This window comes from Corapipo altera, unplaced genomic scaffold, assembly GCF_003945725.1.
Source record: "Corapipo altera isolate COAL_440 unplaced genomic scaffold, ASM394572v1 61305, whole genome shotgun sequence".
NCBI lineage: Eukaryota > Metazoa > Chordata > Aves > Passeriformes > Pipridae > Corapipo > Corapipo altera.
In genome coordinates, this window is record NW_020884909.1 from 2,001,978 (window position 1) to 2,018,849 (window position 16,872).

At 39.8% G+C, this 16,872-nt stretch overlaps 1 protein-coding gene across 5 annotated transcripts in view; it reads right to left on the reverse strand.

Moving 5' to 3' along the window:
• KCMF1 (potassium channel modulatory factor 1) overlaps positions 1 to 16,872 on the reverse strand; it is a 49,430-nt gene that overhangs the window by 31,742 nt on the left and 816 nt on the right. Inside the window, exons 1-2 of one of the 5 annotated variants that reach the window (XM_027653085.1) lie at positions 14,380 to 14,449; positions 9,254 to 9,355 (exon numbers count right to left, since the gene is read on the reverse strand). The exons of 1 other annotated variant lie outside the window; for it this stretch is intronic. The gene's annotated coding sequence lies outside the window, so the exon portion shown is untranslated. Of the gene's footprint in view, positions 1 to 9,253; positions 9,356 to 14,379; positions 14,450 to 16,780; positions 16,800 to 16,872 lie in introns of those variants that run through there. 3 more of the 5 variants (XM_027653086.1, XM_027653088.1, XM_027653089.1) reach the window with 3 other exon arrangements.

Below are 16,872 nucleotides of genomic sequence, written 5' to 3' on the forward strand. Positions count from 1 at the left end.
CTGAATCTCCTCTGCCTCAGCTTAAGGCATGTCCTCTAGTCCTCTCACCATAGACACGGTTGAAGATACCAGTCCCCACCACACTACCTCTTCCATTCAAGTACTTGTAGAGAGCAATGAGGTCCCCCGACAAGCCTGCTCTTCTTGAGATGAAACAAACCCAGCTCCTCAGCTGTTCCCCATAAGACACATTTTCTAGACCTTTCATGAGCCTTGTTGCCCTTCTCTGGAAGTGCCCCAGCATCAAAATGTCCTTTTTAAAGTGAGGGGCCCAAAACTGAACACAATACTTGAGGCATGGCCTCACCAATGGCATGTATAGGGGGACAATCACTGCCCTCATCCTGCTGGCCTGGTGTAGAAACAAAGAATCAAGCAATACACCTGGCCCAGCAAGTCTGAGCCTTGGTCCATGAGCATCAGCCAGCCTGTTGCAAAAAGGAGTTTTTCCATTTTTGCTTTCACATCCCAGGCTGTGGAAGCTACAAACACAACAGTTTCAGTCAACTCCAGCACTTCAGGAACAAGTCATTAGTAAGCACTGGCAAAATATGCCCAACACTACAAAGGAATCTGACAGGACCTCTTGTCAAGCAGATTTGGATTTCTTATTAATTATTTGATACTGTCTCACATGTCTCTTATTATTCAATTTAATATAATTTCATTTGACCACCAAAACCATCACAACACAAAAGCCTGCTAAAGTACTGTAAATACATTAAAGCTAAACAGATTGCAATGAAGCACAGAAACTTTGTAATGTGGCAGCAAAGGAACTGGCACCAAACATGATTTTATTTAACAACTCTGCTAATCTGGAAAACGGCAAACGGCATGTAAATTCTATTAACAGAAAAATACTTAAACTGACGAAGCTACAAACAGTGCCAGGGCAAGAAAATAAGAGTAACAGCACCGAGCTACATCCTCTATCTAGGAGAACAATGCCAAAGTTTCTCATTTAATAGGACAGGACCAGGTTCCTGAGTTTGTTTCAGGACTAAAGAGACAACAGAAATATACTGCTCAGGTAAGCACCTGCTAAAAGACAACTGGGCTGGGGGAAAGTACATCACACACAAATGAGTTTTACAGGTGTAAGAAGCATGAAGAAACACTAAAACCCTAAAAAGAAGTTATACAAAATAACTTGTGCTTCTCTGTCAAGCCCTGAAAGAATTAAAGGACAGTTTTCTCATAAAACAAGCTTTTGTGCATTTGGATTAGTGTTATTGATGAAGAGTGGCATAAAAAGGGAAAAACGCACAAGAAAAACAAGACACATATCCCGTCAGGAATGAGAGTGAACTGAGCAGTACAGTCCACCTGAGCAGAGAAGTAAACATGCTTGAAGACTGCTTTTTCTATGACATGTTTCAGGCACATAAGAAAAAAACAAACAAACAAACAAAAACGCAACACCTGGCAGAGGCAAAATGCATTCATTTTCCTTGTAAATTCTTACCTTCACAAGAGCCTTAGCAGAAATTAAATTTTTAGGTACACCATATCCATAGCCCTGGTGTCTGGAACATTACACTCAGCTTTACTTCCTTTTGCACTATCAGACTCATTCCTGATCCTCTTAAACATTCCACAAATAGGCAAACACAGGAAGCTTTTCTACTCCTGTGGGATGGGGAAAAAGCCAAATTTAACCCAGTGCAGAGAGTGGGTAACACTAGCTGGGAAACCAAAGATCTAGAAGTGAAAAATAAAAAAGTTTTCGTGCAGCAAGTGCTCCAGCTCTAGCAGTAATGCTCTGAGATTAGATACCCCACAATAACTCAAGACTTAAAGACTTGCACAAAGTGGTCTGGCAATATACAGGCTTTTCATGTGAGGAACACACATCCAGAAAGCAGCTGGAAGAGGCAGGGAAAGAAGTGCAAGTGGTTCTCCTCTTCACCAAAGAGAGCAGCAATGCCTAATACATGGCAGTCACACCCAGATTCCTCCCAAACAATTCAGTTCACAGAGAAGAGCACAAAAACACTTTCAAATTTACTACTTTCAAAAAGCTGTTTTGAATGGTAACACAATATCATAAAAAGAATTTATCTTTCCTTAACACCACGAGAGGTCTAGAACCTCGTAAAAATAACTGAGTTTCTCTGAACACAAGACAAAGCAGCAATAGGTCAAAAACTTACAGTACATTCATTTAAGTATTAGAAATATTCTACCCTGGGCTTTCTCAGGCATTTTTCTTAGTATGAACATAAACAGACTGCCTTGGCAGTCTTTTCCTCACACTCTTTGTTACAGAGAACTGTATCTCAGGCTGGTAAACATGCCTGCAGAAACTACAATTGCTTATAATGGGAAAGTTACACCACAGGAGTGCTGCAGGATATACAATAAGCCAAAATAAAAACGTTTCACGTCAGGCTTTGAGTTTGTTCCATTCCTCTCTCTCCTTCTTTCTGATTCCTCATGGTACAGACTTCTCTGCTAATTCAGAGAATCATAAAATAACCTGGGTCGAAAGTGACCTTAAGGATTACCTAGATCCTACCATCCTGCTGTGGGCAGGGATACCTCTCACTAGACCAGGTTGCTTAAAGTCCCATCCAACCTGGCCTTGAACACTCCCAGACATGGGGCATCCAAAACTTCTCTGGGCAACCTGTGCCAGTGCCTCACCACCTTCAAAAGAATTTTTTTTCTAATATCTAATCTAAACCTTTCACTTTGAAGCCACTCCCCCTTGTCCTGTCACTACATTCTCCTGTAAAAAGTTTTTCCATCTTTCTTGTAGGCTCTCTTCAGATATTGGAAGACTGCAATTGGGGTATCCCAAAGCCTTCTCTTCTCCAGGCTGAACAATCCCAGTTCTCTCAGCCTTTCCTCATAGGAGAGATGTTCCATCCCTCTCCTCATCTTGGTGGCCCTCCTCTGGACTCACTCCCACAGGCTGATACCCTTTTGTGCTGAGCACCCCAGAGCTGGATGCAGTGCTCCAGGTGGGGAGTCACAAGAGTAGAGTAGAGGGGCAGAATCCCCTCCCTTGCCTTGCTGGCCACACTGCTTTTGATGTAGCCCAGGACATAATTTGCTTTCTGGGCTTTGAGTGCCCATTGCCGGGTCATGTCCAGCCTCTCATCCAGCAGCATTCCCGGGTCCTTCTCAGCAGGGCTGCTTATACATGCTCATATGGTCCCTGGACTGGCAACTCAGCCATTTGCCAGCCATACCAAATGCCTTCCTCTCTCTTTGTTCTTCTGATTAGGAGGAGTTTCATTTAGCTTTTTTACTTGCAGTTTCTTTCTTCTTGTCCTCTTAAACCGCACACGCATAAAGAACCAAAGATGATCAAAGTATTATCTTCTGGAACACTTCCCTGACAGTCCTAATCATCCCACTTATATATCCAACTTACTTTCAAGAATAATTTACTAACCACCTGTAGTGGGTTGACCCTGGCTGGATGCCAGGTACCCACAAAAGTCACTCTCTCACTCTCCCTCTGCAATTGGACAGAGGAAAGAAAAAAAAAGAGCAAAGGATTCATCAGTTGAGATAACAGCTGGGAGAGGTCACTGACTGATCGCCATCACAGGCAAAACAGACTCAAAGTGGGGATATTAAGTGAATTTATTACTAAGAGGGTCAGAGCAAAAGAGTGAGAAGTAAAATAACCTTAAAAACACCTTCCCCCTAATCCTCTTTCCTTCCATGTTCTCCCTCCCCCCCCCCCCCTGGTGGGGCGGGGGGATGGGAATGGGGGTTACAGTCAGTTGTTGTTTCTGCCACTGCTCAGGGAGAGGAGTCCTTCCCCTGCTCCCATGGGGTCCCTCCACAGGAGACAGTCCTTGATGGACCTCTCCAATGTAAGTCCATCCCTTGGGCAGCAGCTCTTCCCAAACTGCTGTCCCGTGGGTCACTCCTCCATGGGGTCAGTCCTTCACCAATGAGCTGTACCAGTGTGGGTCCCCCACAGGGGCCACAAGTGCTACCCAGGAAAAACCTGCTCCAGTGTGGGCTTCCCTCTCCAGGGGCTGCAGGTCCCCAGCAAGACCCTGCTCCCTCTTGGGCCTCCCATGGGGTCACTGCCTCCTTCAGATATCCACCTGCTCCAGCAGGGGCTCCTCCATGGGCTGCAGGGGCACCTCTGCCCCACCCTGGTCTGCACCACGGGCTGCAGGACCTCAGCCTGGAGCACCTCCTGCCCCTCCTTCTGCACTGACCTTGGTGTCTACCTTGTTGTTCCCACCTTCTCACTCTGCTCTTCCCTGGCTGGAATTCTTTCTGTGCAACAACCTTCTGTTCTTTAATATGTTATCACAGAGGTGTTACTGTCACTCCTCCTTGGCTTGGCCTTGGCCAGCAGCAGGAAGCCCATCCTGGAACCTGTTGGTATTGGTTCCACTGGACAGGGGAAGCTTCTGGCAGCTTCTACCAGAAGCCACCCCTGTAGCCCCCCCCATCAGACCCAGCCACAGAAACCCACTACACCACCCTACAAGTCACATCATTTTCCTGAAGAACTTTCAATCTATCACTAAATGCTAAAGCCCAACACTGATTTATAGATCCCAGTTCATGAGTTTTCAGTACTTGAGTCTCTTTGCTGTAGTTAGCTCATTCTCTTAAACAAGATCGAGATCTTTCTAATTGCTGAACTACAAAATAAACCAGGTGCCAATAAGGCAGCATTTTATCAAAGCAGATAAAACAGACCTCACTTCATGATTTAAGAAAAAAAGGAGAGGGAGGGCCAAACACCCAGTACGTCTCATTACTCCTCACCGTAGGTTCGGATATCATGCTACAGTTACAAAATGCATGAAACACTACTTTAAGGAAAAAGGAAACATTAACTGTAACAAAGAAATCTGACAGAACTTCATTGAGAAGAGTTTTAAATGATCACTCTATTACAAAAAAGCCTCTGAGTGCTACAATACAAAGATACTACTGAAGAAAAACTAGGTAATGAACTACGGGAAGATGGACATAAGAGATGTTTTAACTGTTTTACCTCAACATCTGCCTCTTGGAAGCAAACAACTTTTCATTTTCAGACTAACCTAAAAGCTCTGTTCTCCACTGTCCAGTGGACTTCGCTTGAATTCCACACAAAGGTGGTTTTCACCCAGTAAGCTACTTTTTCAAGTTCTCCAATGTTTATGAGCAAAATCACTCACCCACAAACTTGCATATTCTGTAATTAGCACCTTTTTAAGACTGCCTTACTGAACACTGTGTTTGATTCTCATGTTTGATATGGGAATGCGTGTCAAACATGCAACCAGTTCTACCATAAAAATAGCAAGTCCTCTAGTTTAGAGATACCCGTCAAGTGGGGTTGGTATGAGCCTGAAACTCTGTCCACTGCCCTTGGCAGTCCTCTAGGTGGTGTCGATGGGGTATAGAGGTGAAGAGACACCTTCAGCCTGTTCAGCCAAACAGGATGTCCACATTCCTGTGCACCTTTTAAGCCAACTGTTATTTTAACAGATTTTCTCAGCTCTGCATCAACTGTTACAACACACCAGGTATTACAAGTAAAAGTAAACATTAACTACTTTCCTTCCAGGCACTTCTGGGTGTGCTAGAGCTGGCAGCTACCTTACTTCACTGATACACCTCTCAGCAGAGCAATGAAACTCAGAAGCAATTCAGAAGCTCCTACCTTCCCAAAGTTTACAGTTCCATCAGAGCATAAAATTTTTCAGGGTGAAAGAGGTATGGTAATGTACCTGAAATACTCTCCACATAAAATATATTTCACAGTCGGAGTTCTGTAAGCATTTTTTTGATTTGCAGACATCTTTCAGTACAGGTAACAGACCCAACTACTTCAAGTGAGGGCCTGTGGTAGAGTCAACAGCAAGCCCATTTTTCTTGTGTACCATTAGAAGATGCCTTACAATCGTTGCAGGAGGAAAACAAAAGGACCCTATTATTTACACACAACTTCTTTAGTCTTCTTTTACCCCTAAGGTTTGCTCCATCCCGAATGTAGGTCATCAGATCATTCAAAGCATTTCCTCTGCACTTTCTAATTTCTGAGGCATTCCTGAGTCCCCCAGCTTCTCTTGAGTTTTTGGCATAACTGGAACAAACTACAGTATGGACCTTTAGAGCTGCTATATGCTACCAAGATCTCCAAACACTCAGCACTCTGAAAGAGTGTGCAAGGCAGTGCCATCTTACCAATTAGGGACATTTAATGCAATGTCCTATTACAAAAGTTAAGAAAGTGTCTGCTTTCTTGAAAAGCAACAGTTTTTTCAAGAGCATTAGAAGAAAGGAAAAAGAGGTGCGAATGAAGCTCAACACAATGCTTAATGCAAGTACTACAAAGAGTGTTCACCAGCAGCTGACTTGAAATACTTGTTCTGCAAAAATACATCACGGTATTCCTCAAAGCTAGAGTCTGGAGTCCTGCATCTCCATGAACTACCACCTCAAAGTGGTAATTCACTCTTCACTAAATAAATGTATTCTGGCATGGAATTCTCAACAATTCATTCCTTCACTTTCTGGTCACTTTCCTTTAATTCCTAATGCTTCCAGGAACAAAATATTAACTGAGCTTTGAGGTACAGTAGTGACACCTCCCAGTAACTGGTTCCAATACTTAAGAGCTGGATAATATTCTAACAGATTATAAAATAACCCCTAAACCTGTTAAAATTCTTCATTTATATTTTTATTTTTTTAATGTAACATCAGTTAAACTTGAGAGTTTGCATCTTGCAGATTGTCTGTTTCCAACTAAACTTCAGACAGCAGTTTGCAACAGCACAAGAACATTATCAATAGCAGCCTCTACCACTAAATAATTGACTAATAACAGTTAATTATTCAATTATTTGCACTATAAATACAAGGTCATATAGTAAGAAATCTTCACTTGTGTATCTTCATTTCCAAAGCCACTGTTCTATAGCAAAATCTCCAGCTGTTTTCTCCACTCCTCATAAAAGCTTTTCGGAATAAGCAACAGTGTATATGATAACAGACCCTGCCTGGCATTTCACAGCCTTATGGCAAAGAAAGCTCAGAAAAGACACCTGCAGATCACAGCATACATTCTTTCTGAATTCCAGAGGGCAAATACGTTTACTCACCTTTGTACTTTTCCAAAATTGAAGGTAATCAAAGGAGAAGAGAGCTTGAAAATGTGTTTGACCTACTCCTGGGTCAAGACACTCCGTACAGTTTCTACTCCACCTCCTTAAATCTACATGGTATTTAATTATTATAATCAACAGGTCATGGTTTACAGTAGAATTGACTGATTCCCATCTACACAGAGATCAAACTACATTTACTGACATTTTCATCTTATCAGAACAGTACAAACCATAGCAGGGAACAGGTATGGAATTAAGATCATCTGAGCTACCATATTCACATCTAGATTGAAAAAAGCTTAGTCATGACGTAGAAAGCTCTGCATTCTCTACAGCTTACTTTTGCAAAGCTTAGGTGTCCTTCTTCAAGGGCATCCTGAATTCTCTTTCCCTCATCTCTTACCTCATTTTCCACAGCTAGGTTTAGAGAGTCTGCTTTGGGTACTTGAAAAATAATAGTACCAATAATTCAGGTGCTGAAGTTAGTGGCCTTATTTACTCTCAGAAAGTAAAGACAGAGTCAGAAGAAACCCTGGAAACTGCAATGGCACATCTGTGTCAGTCCAGATGTGACCTATGTGCCAGCACTATTACTGTTGTTGAAGTTGCTGCCATAGACCTATTTCTTTGGTGGATCACAAGGTTCTTCTACAGAGATTTTCCACTTGCAGAGACAAACTACACCTCAGCCTGCATACTGATACAAATAATAGCTGTACACTAAACACCGTTTGTGCTGGGTACATCTCAGCATTACTGCCTATATCAAAAGCACATGCAAACGTTTGCAATAATTGAAATATTTGCTTTGTTGAAGTGAAAAGTGATGTGATGGTACCCTCAGCACAGACAAGCCTCTGTGCCCAAACCACAGATTTCTTCAGAGCTAATTTCATTCTATTACAGAAGGAACTCCAACTGACAATGGTTATTTTCAAGACTCACAGCAGTTTAAAATTCATTCCAGGTGACCACTGATTTCTAAGATCCTAAGTTAATACACACACACACACACACACTGCTAAGTTACGCAAAAACATATTTCCCGTAAAACTGAACACTGATTCTTACCAGAATCATTTCTTTGGAGATAAAGACAGAAGTTACTGACAATCACATAAGAAGTCCTTTCATGACTACATCCTAGCGCATTTCTGACCTTGGAAATCATGTATGATCTTGTACTGCTGCTGGAGATAGGATACTGAGGTACTTACATCAAGTACAGAGAGTACCACATGTTTAACACAGCTCACAGCACCGTTCTCCAACCAGCCACCTCCAGGATGCCTCTATTCAACTGCCAAGTAATTCTAGTGTTGTTCTAGGCACACACCCAGGTGTTTATTTTCCAGAAGCTGCCATGAAGTTCCTGCCATACTGTCAAGCATTCAGAAAGCAACTCATGTTGGTCTCAATATTGGTTGAGAAATCAGTTTAAAACTACAATCCTAACAGGAATATGTATATTTTCCTCTGTCAGATTAATTTATACTAATTTCTACACTGTTTATATGTAAATATTTCACCTCATAGTTTACTTTTTTTAGAGTAAATATAGTCTAATAGAGCAGGCCACTGGTAATCACCTCTAGCCAAGAATACTGGCTGCTTTAGTATCAATAAGCTGACAGTAAATAGCATTTACACTAGGAATCAATTGTTACTGAAGAGTTCTGTAAACAAGGGCTCTCCTTGACAAGTAATTAAAGAATACCTCAGTCATAACCTAGTTAAATCTTCACTACTAAAGCCACCTCATCTCATCAGCTAACTAAAAAAAAAAACACAAAAAAACAACAAAATACAGATTAATCTCTGTAACTGGCCAAAGAAAACACTGCCTAAAAACCTTTTCAGCAACAGCTGTTTTCTGAAATAAGTGAGGGCTAGTTGTGCTACCAAGAAATGTCACAGCTTTGCTTTTCAAAGAGGCTTGCAGAGGCAGGCATTAAATTTCTACTGCACTTGAACCCAACATGGGTCTACAGCTTCCCCCAGGTGTTTTTGAAAATCCCACCCCAGAGCACTCAAAGGAGGAAAGCAAGAGAGGGAGAGCATAGTGGGGAAAGGGAAGAAAGAATAGTGACAACAAAGTATGAGGTAAAAGATAAGAGATCAAAGACAAAAAGAAAGAAAGCAAAGAAGATAATTTATCCTACCAGAGACAGCACCTCTTGTCAGTCAAGACAAGAAACATTGCCTCCCAAAAAGAATCTGGCACCAGGAAGTGGTAGAAGTGATGGGGGAAGACCAAATCTGACCTGAGATAAGAAAAAAAAATGCAGTTATAATTTTTTTTAAACTTTGTCTGTTTTTTCATCCTACTTCTGCAGTATTTTTTAAAAAATGACTTTTTTTTGTTTAAATTAATGTCTTTCTTCAGTTGGATTTTTGTCAGTGATGACAGTGGGATGATACAAATCAATGTGGAACAGGATAAATAGAATCTTGAAAAAAAAAAGTGAAATTATACAAATGCTGAAATTAAAAACAAATTTTAAATAGTATAGGAAAGCTGTATGAAGTGATAGCTGCAAACAGTATATGCTAGCAAAATGTCCCAATGGGTAAAAAATTTGGAAGCATGGACTTGCATCGACAAAACTCACTGGATGGGGTACAAGTCCACCAATTCCTACCTCTAGAAGACTTTCCTGACTGCTTTCTTACAAAATATAAAATCTCCACCTGATATCCCATGTGCAAATGGGAAAAAACATCATGGTCTCTTGTGTCCAGGTTCCACACTTAATTGCAATAAAAAAGTTCTACCCAGGTCTCCAACCAAAAATAGGGCAACTTTTACAGAAAGTCTCCTAGAAGCTCCAAATAAAACAATCACAACAGAAAGAATTAATACATGCAGGAAATTCACTTCAGGGTGAGAAATGGGCGATAAGAAGAGGAATTATCACACAAAAGCAAATCACAGATTAAGCCTAATATTTTTTAAAAAATATTTTAACATTAAAAGACAAAAAAGACAAAAATTACCAAATAAATCCATCCTCCTCCTATCATTCATTCTCAGAACAAACCTGGCAGGGGGAACCATTTTCTCCTAATATGTCAGAGGTTCCAGTGACAACTTCTATTAATACTTAAAAGTTAATTCCGAACTAGAACAAGTAACTTCAAGCAGTAGAAATCAAGCCATCACCTGTACTCGCCTTTCAAAATAATTCAGGGGCTTCTGTGATGCTGTCTCACAACTTTCACTTGGCACAGACCTCACTTCCAAACTTAGTAAATGAAAAGCTGGGTTACACATATATTCTGAAACAGTGAAACTGACAAGTTTGTCTCTATGCTCCACACTGAATTTAAAATGGTCTTATTTCAGTGCACCAAAATTAATTGTCCAAATATTATATTGAGGTAAAAATGTGGATAACCCTGTGGACTAGATATACAAAAACCCCACAGGAGTAAGTTCAAACCAGATGCTCAAGTGATGCTTCAGGCAAAGGGACCTAAAATTTAAGATCCTTAAGAGACACACTTGAATCTGAAATAGACGAAAGACCTGGAGTAGAAAATTTAAGACATAATCCAAAGCTTTAATTGTTCAATCTGGATATGAGGTAGCCTTAAGAACATTCAAGGAAAAAATTCTCACAATCTCATTACATAGTGTATGAAAAAGCAGTTCAGTTTTATTCCCCCTTTTGAATTCATGAAATTTCTTTTTCTATTTGAAAAGGGATATTAGAGATTACATCTTATGCAGATGATGCCTTTCTTTCAGATTCTCTCTTGGTATCAGCCTCTCTGAGGCAAACTTGCTTTTCAGTTTCTGTCCATGCAGTAATTCCCCCTCACACATCCCGAGTCACTAACAGCACTCTGCTTGAGTTCTCTGAACTCAATGTGTCCAGGCTGCTCACAGTACCTTAATAATGTTGTTTCTGTATGAGTGAGCAACATTTCTGCTTGTAGTTAAGCTTGTAGATCCCTTCTCTGTTATCTCTCAGTTTTCAGAATCTACAGCTTCCAAATCCCCTCATCTGTTCTAAATCCTGTACAGTGAAGAATACATTGCATGTGGAGGATTGATTTAGCCCAAGTTACTCCAAGAACAAAAATTATGGAAGCTCACAACCTCACCAATATAAAAAAATATATATCCCTAGAATCAATCCATGGTCAGAATTCACTGGAAATGCTACCTAACACAATTAGATTCCTTTCCCCAAAAATATCACCTTACTCAGTGCACCAGTGCATATGATCAGTAAACAAACAGGAATGTCTGTTTTGTCCTTGTTTGACAGTCTGAGCCCTTAGTTATCACACACTTCAAAAAAATTCGCACTGACCATGGATTTTCTCACTGCCTTCTCCCTGTAAGCATTTTCTCTATTGTATTTCAGTGCAGCACAAACATCAACAAATTAACTTTACTTCTAGAGCAGTATTTTTTTTCTCTTGAAATAGAGGGAAACCAAGGCATGCAAACATTAAAACTCTAAGTCCACTGAACCCAGCCACCCAATCCAAGAAGCCAAAGGATGGATTTTTCAGAATCCTTGATATTCTAGAATCAAGCCAGTTTTTTTCAAAGCTCACTGCTCAGTTACTACAGTTGCAGGTGTGAATGCTCAATCCCAAAACCCCAGATCAGGCCTTCATAACCAAAGGAACATTTAACAGCTGTGAATTCTTGCTGAAGGGATTTACCTAGCAGTTCACAAGAACTCTGTAGCACAAGACAGGACAGTAGATCCAGCTCTCCACAACAAAGCTCCACTGTCAACACCTCGACCATCCTTTATTTCTGTAACACCCCTATCTGCTCATTTGCTGTACACTTCAAAACACTGAGAAGTGGTCTAACACAGAGAACCCTCCTGCACACCTTAAAGGAGGCAGGGGTGGTATGCAGTACGTAATACACAACTGTGTACAACATGGAGATACTCAAAGAACACTGAATTACTGCTGTCCCTGCAACCGAATTCTGGTACATCCCAGTTCCTGAGCAACGTTCTTCAAATCTGCTGTGGTGTCCAGGGATGTGTTAACACTTCTTGCATTAGTCGCCACTTTGGCTTTGTATTTAACAGTAACAGAAGTAAGGTTACAATGAAGATACAACAAACAAGAAGCGACACCAAAAATTCTCCCTCAAATCTTATCAGTAACGTAAACACGCTAAAGTATTCGAAAAGCTTTCTTTTTATTTAACATGTACGAATTTTATTTGTCCAGTACTGCTCAAGCAATTTTTACGGCTCTATAAATTTCCCCTGAACCCCTTTTTGTTCAAACAAATATTTGGATATAAGAGTTTTTTCACCATTTGCCTTCTCTCTTCACTCCCACCCAAAAATGGTATAAGTATCACTGTTCTATTCCCATTTTTCTGCTTAAGATACAGGCTACCAACATTAAGATAACTTAAATATAATCTGTTTCCCATGATCCATGGTATTACTTTTCATGAAGATCTGAGAAAAAAAAATGGTCTCTTTACAAACATTTTTGGAGGACCTTGTTCTCAGACTCTGCAGGGACAGCAGCATCTTGGTTCACACTCTGTCTGTTTTTCTAAACCATCAGAACCAGTAATCTTTTTTTAAAATGAAAACCTAGCTTCCACAAAACCAGTACGTATCTTTCCAGCTAAAATATGAATTATGTTTCCAGCTCTTTTTATTATTAAATGATCATTCAGTTTCCTACTGAAATCAAACAACAGTTTAATCATAAAGCAAATTACTGTGTTCAAACATTTCTGATCACACTTGCAGCTGTTTATATTTAACATTAACATTTTTTGTTCTAAACACAGCTCTCAATAGTCCAATTGTCACACTAACTCATTTTCAGACACTGCACTACATCTGTAATTAGATGCATTCCTACGCTACCACAGAGTAAAAGTAAGAGGAGTATAAAGCACTTTGCATACACAGTTAGAAAATGCTCCATCAGACTCAAGTACTAGTAAAAATTCAAAAAAACCTCACTGTTTTATATTACACACACAACTTAATCTGGATTTATTTTCTACAAAATAGGTCTAAGTGGCAGCAGCATACAAAAGAATTTGTTATTATTCTGCATTGTGAAATAGCAAACTCCATATTTGGAGAATATGTAAGCAAAGTATCAGAAGGCAGCAAGTTGTAACTGGTCTCACAGATGCACATTTCATCATTAAATGCCATACTTCACTAACACAGTATCTTGAGCACTTTCTATGAAAAATATGTAGTCTTGTTAATTGAATTAAAAGTTTTACATGCAAAAATATATTAATTCTGCACTTAGTAGCAGCTCTTTAACAGACATTACATGATGTATTAAGTTACCCACAACTGCTTAGTGTTATTTGTCTTGTCAGAAGTTTGTAGTACCCTCCTGCAGCTCAAGTATGACACAGCTCTTGCATAATTACAAAGGGCAGAAATCACTCTTTTAATGTTTTCAAGGAGTTTGTTATGAAGTTTCGTTCGTGTTTTGTATTGTGAGCATACAGAAAATGTCATCAGCCCAGACTCCCAGTTTTTCACTGTACAGTTAGAGGACTCAAGCTACCATAACCCTTACATTAATTGTTTTTATGTGGTTGGTACATATTCAACTGCAACTATGATGGACTGAATTTCAAAGACCAAGTTTGGTGTCTTTCTTTTTAAAATTTACTTATTTAGCCTTCTATTACAAATAAGCACTTGATGTAATTATCTCTATGCCACACATTTATGCATACACACAAAAGAGAGGAGCACCAAGACATCAGCTCCTTGAAGTACAAGGAGCTTGAAGGTGGCACAGAGCATCTGGAAACTCCACAGTCACTCTGAGGAGCTCTCCCTTCCCAGCTGCGTTGCCACCATCCATTCACAACTTCACTACATGTGGGACTAGGATTAACTGCAGAGTTTTGCTGATTCATAAAAAAAGCTGACAAATGGGCACCATCAAAAATCACCACCACTTATTGCTGACTGCTTCCCGAAGCTTAAAGACTACACCCTTTAGTAAGAATAAGAAAAAAGGATGGAACTAGGTTTGGGAGTGGGGTGCAGAGCACGTGAGACAGAGGTGATGCTGGTGATGCTGCAGTAAACTAGTTCTCCAAAAGAAGTTGCAAAAGTGGTCTTCTAATGATACTCCTGGAAGTGGTAATTCTATATTTTTCTGCTGTCCTGCGTGGTGTCTCCCGACACAGGAGAGAACCACTGCCAGATACATGCCCACAGAAAGAAACAATCTTTAATAAGCAAAATACTACCTGTAAACTTTCTAGAGCATAAAAAAAAACCACATTACCTACCTGCTCCTTGTAGGCTGCCAAATATTACACCACCACATACTCAGCCACAGAGGGGCTAACCCAGAGAAACACAGCACATTTGCTCCTATAAAGGGAACAACATGAAATCCAAGACCAGGGGATGACCTCATGTTGCATTCTACAAAACCAAAGGCAGAGAATAGCTAGTCTCTTAACACCAAATCACAGAATAAAAATGGGTTTGAAAAATTAGAAGAGACCAGCAACAGCAAGTGATAAATACTTAACTCTTGACAGCATTACCAATGAAGTCTCTTAGAACGAATGAACATTTCAAAAAAAGCAACAATAATTCAAATTCTAGTTGGTGCCCATTTTCCTGAATTCGGGAGAAACACGAGTCTAGAGTTCAGGTGTGAAATGAGAGCACAGTGAAAAGCCAGGCTGTGGTCAGAATTTTTCTAAAGTATAAAAAAAAAATCTCCCTTAAAAAAATTAAACAAAACCAAAAAAACCCCAAAACCAAATGATCAAAAAAACCCCAACAACTGTATTGCAGAGATTATTACACCAAAGAAACGGTCAAGAAACTTTGATGCAACGTAAGCTTAAGTCTCCATCAGATGCTTCACAACCTATTTAAAGTCCCGAGACTTTAGAATTCTAATTTCTCCAGCATTTAATCCTTTTCCGTCATAGAACTGGTACAGCATCCAGATGCTGTGAAGAACCATCAATAAACCTTTGTAACTTTGCAGATGGACCATTTTAAAGGAAACACGCAGAAAAAAAAAAAAAAAGAATCACTTAAACATGACTAAAGCTTTCTTTTTCCCTATACCATATTCTTCCAAGACAGCCATCCCCAAACTAGTTACACTGGATCAAAAGCTGTCAGCTATGAATGACCTTGCACATGAATTATTTTTTTAATATATAATTTCTATGGATTTCCAGAGTTCTACCAAAATCAAGCCTCCAAATCCCTTTTCCATGAAGTTGGAAAACCACGTCCCCCATACTAATATGTGTTATTCTATCCCTGCAACTAAAGTTGACTTAAAAGAAAACATCTGAAGTGCGAGGTAAGAGGAGAATCACTGAGAAATTAAGAGACAGACTAGCTTGTTAATGAAAATGATCACAAGGACAAAGTAGTAGATGTCATTTTTAATCTCACAGTGTTCTCATGGTTTCAGGAACATATGTGTCTGTTCACACACACACCTGAGTAGTCCACATCCACAATACAAAAATTACCAAAACTCACACTCAACAGGCAAGAGAGACAACTATTTCCCTTTTTTTTCTAAGTAGGTGTGCCTAACAGAACAATCACTGATGAATCTGCTTCAGAAAGAGAATATTAAGCCTGATTTCATTAACAGTCATTCCTTCTAAAAACATCAACAAATATCTAAGACAGGAAATGTAATTTTCTGTGTTACAAAAAAAAAATCTAACAACTAAAACAAAAATCTACAATATAGTCTCCACCAGAAACACTCTTACACGGAAACCTACCTTCAAACTTTTTCTGTCTTAAAAAGGCCACTCCAGGACTGAAATGTCTTTTTAGCACACACCACCACCTTTTACAACAGTCCATGTATTTACCACTGAAGAACAACGCATGATACCACTATGATATCACTTCCATAATTTTGGCCTATTCAAGCTAGAAAAGCTTGTATTCTACTACTGTGCTTCAAAGAAAGTATATGGATACATGCATCACAGCAAAGTCTTACTGACTGCATAGTCCTACAACACCAGCAACAACAACTTTGTGATCAATGCTCACTTCACTTCAGTTAAAAACTGCATCTTTAACCATAATGAAATCCATCTCCACCCTCTTGGGAAAACATGTATTTTATGGAGGGTAGGGGGAGGGGAGAAACAGAAAGTAGCACTCCCACTAAATTTAACTTTAACAAGCAAGCAAAAAAAAGAGCTAGTGGATTCAGGAAAGACAATTCTTTGATAGGGATGCACACATATTTGCACAAACAAGAAGTCTGCAAAATACTGCACCACACACCAAAAAATCCATCGCACATACACCACTGTCCAGCATCAAGCAACTAGAAGTCAGCATTATGAGTTATAAATATTGAATTCCCCTAAAATGTTTTTGTCAAAACACTTTAAGATTAGATAAAACAGATAAATGAGAAATTAGATAAAAGAGAAATTAGATAAGAGAAAATGGAGACAGGTGCTGAATTAAGTTCCTAACATGGTAGAAGGTTGTATTTTCAAATGAGTATTTTTACAGAGTATTTTAACAGTAGTCCAAACACTTTACACGCTGGTAAACAGGTACAGAAAAACCCAGCGACTTTTCACACTCCTATATTCTTCCTGTAGAGACTCCTTTCTCAGCTTCCATCTCTTCCTCCACCCTGCTCCTTCTGACTAATGCTGAACTACCAACCGAACTCCTCTACGGCGGCAAACACAACGGGAGCAGGGGCAGGCAGCACACAGGACACGTTTCTTCGGCGGCCTCAAAACATGCCACTACTA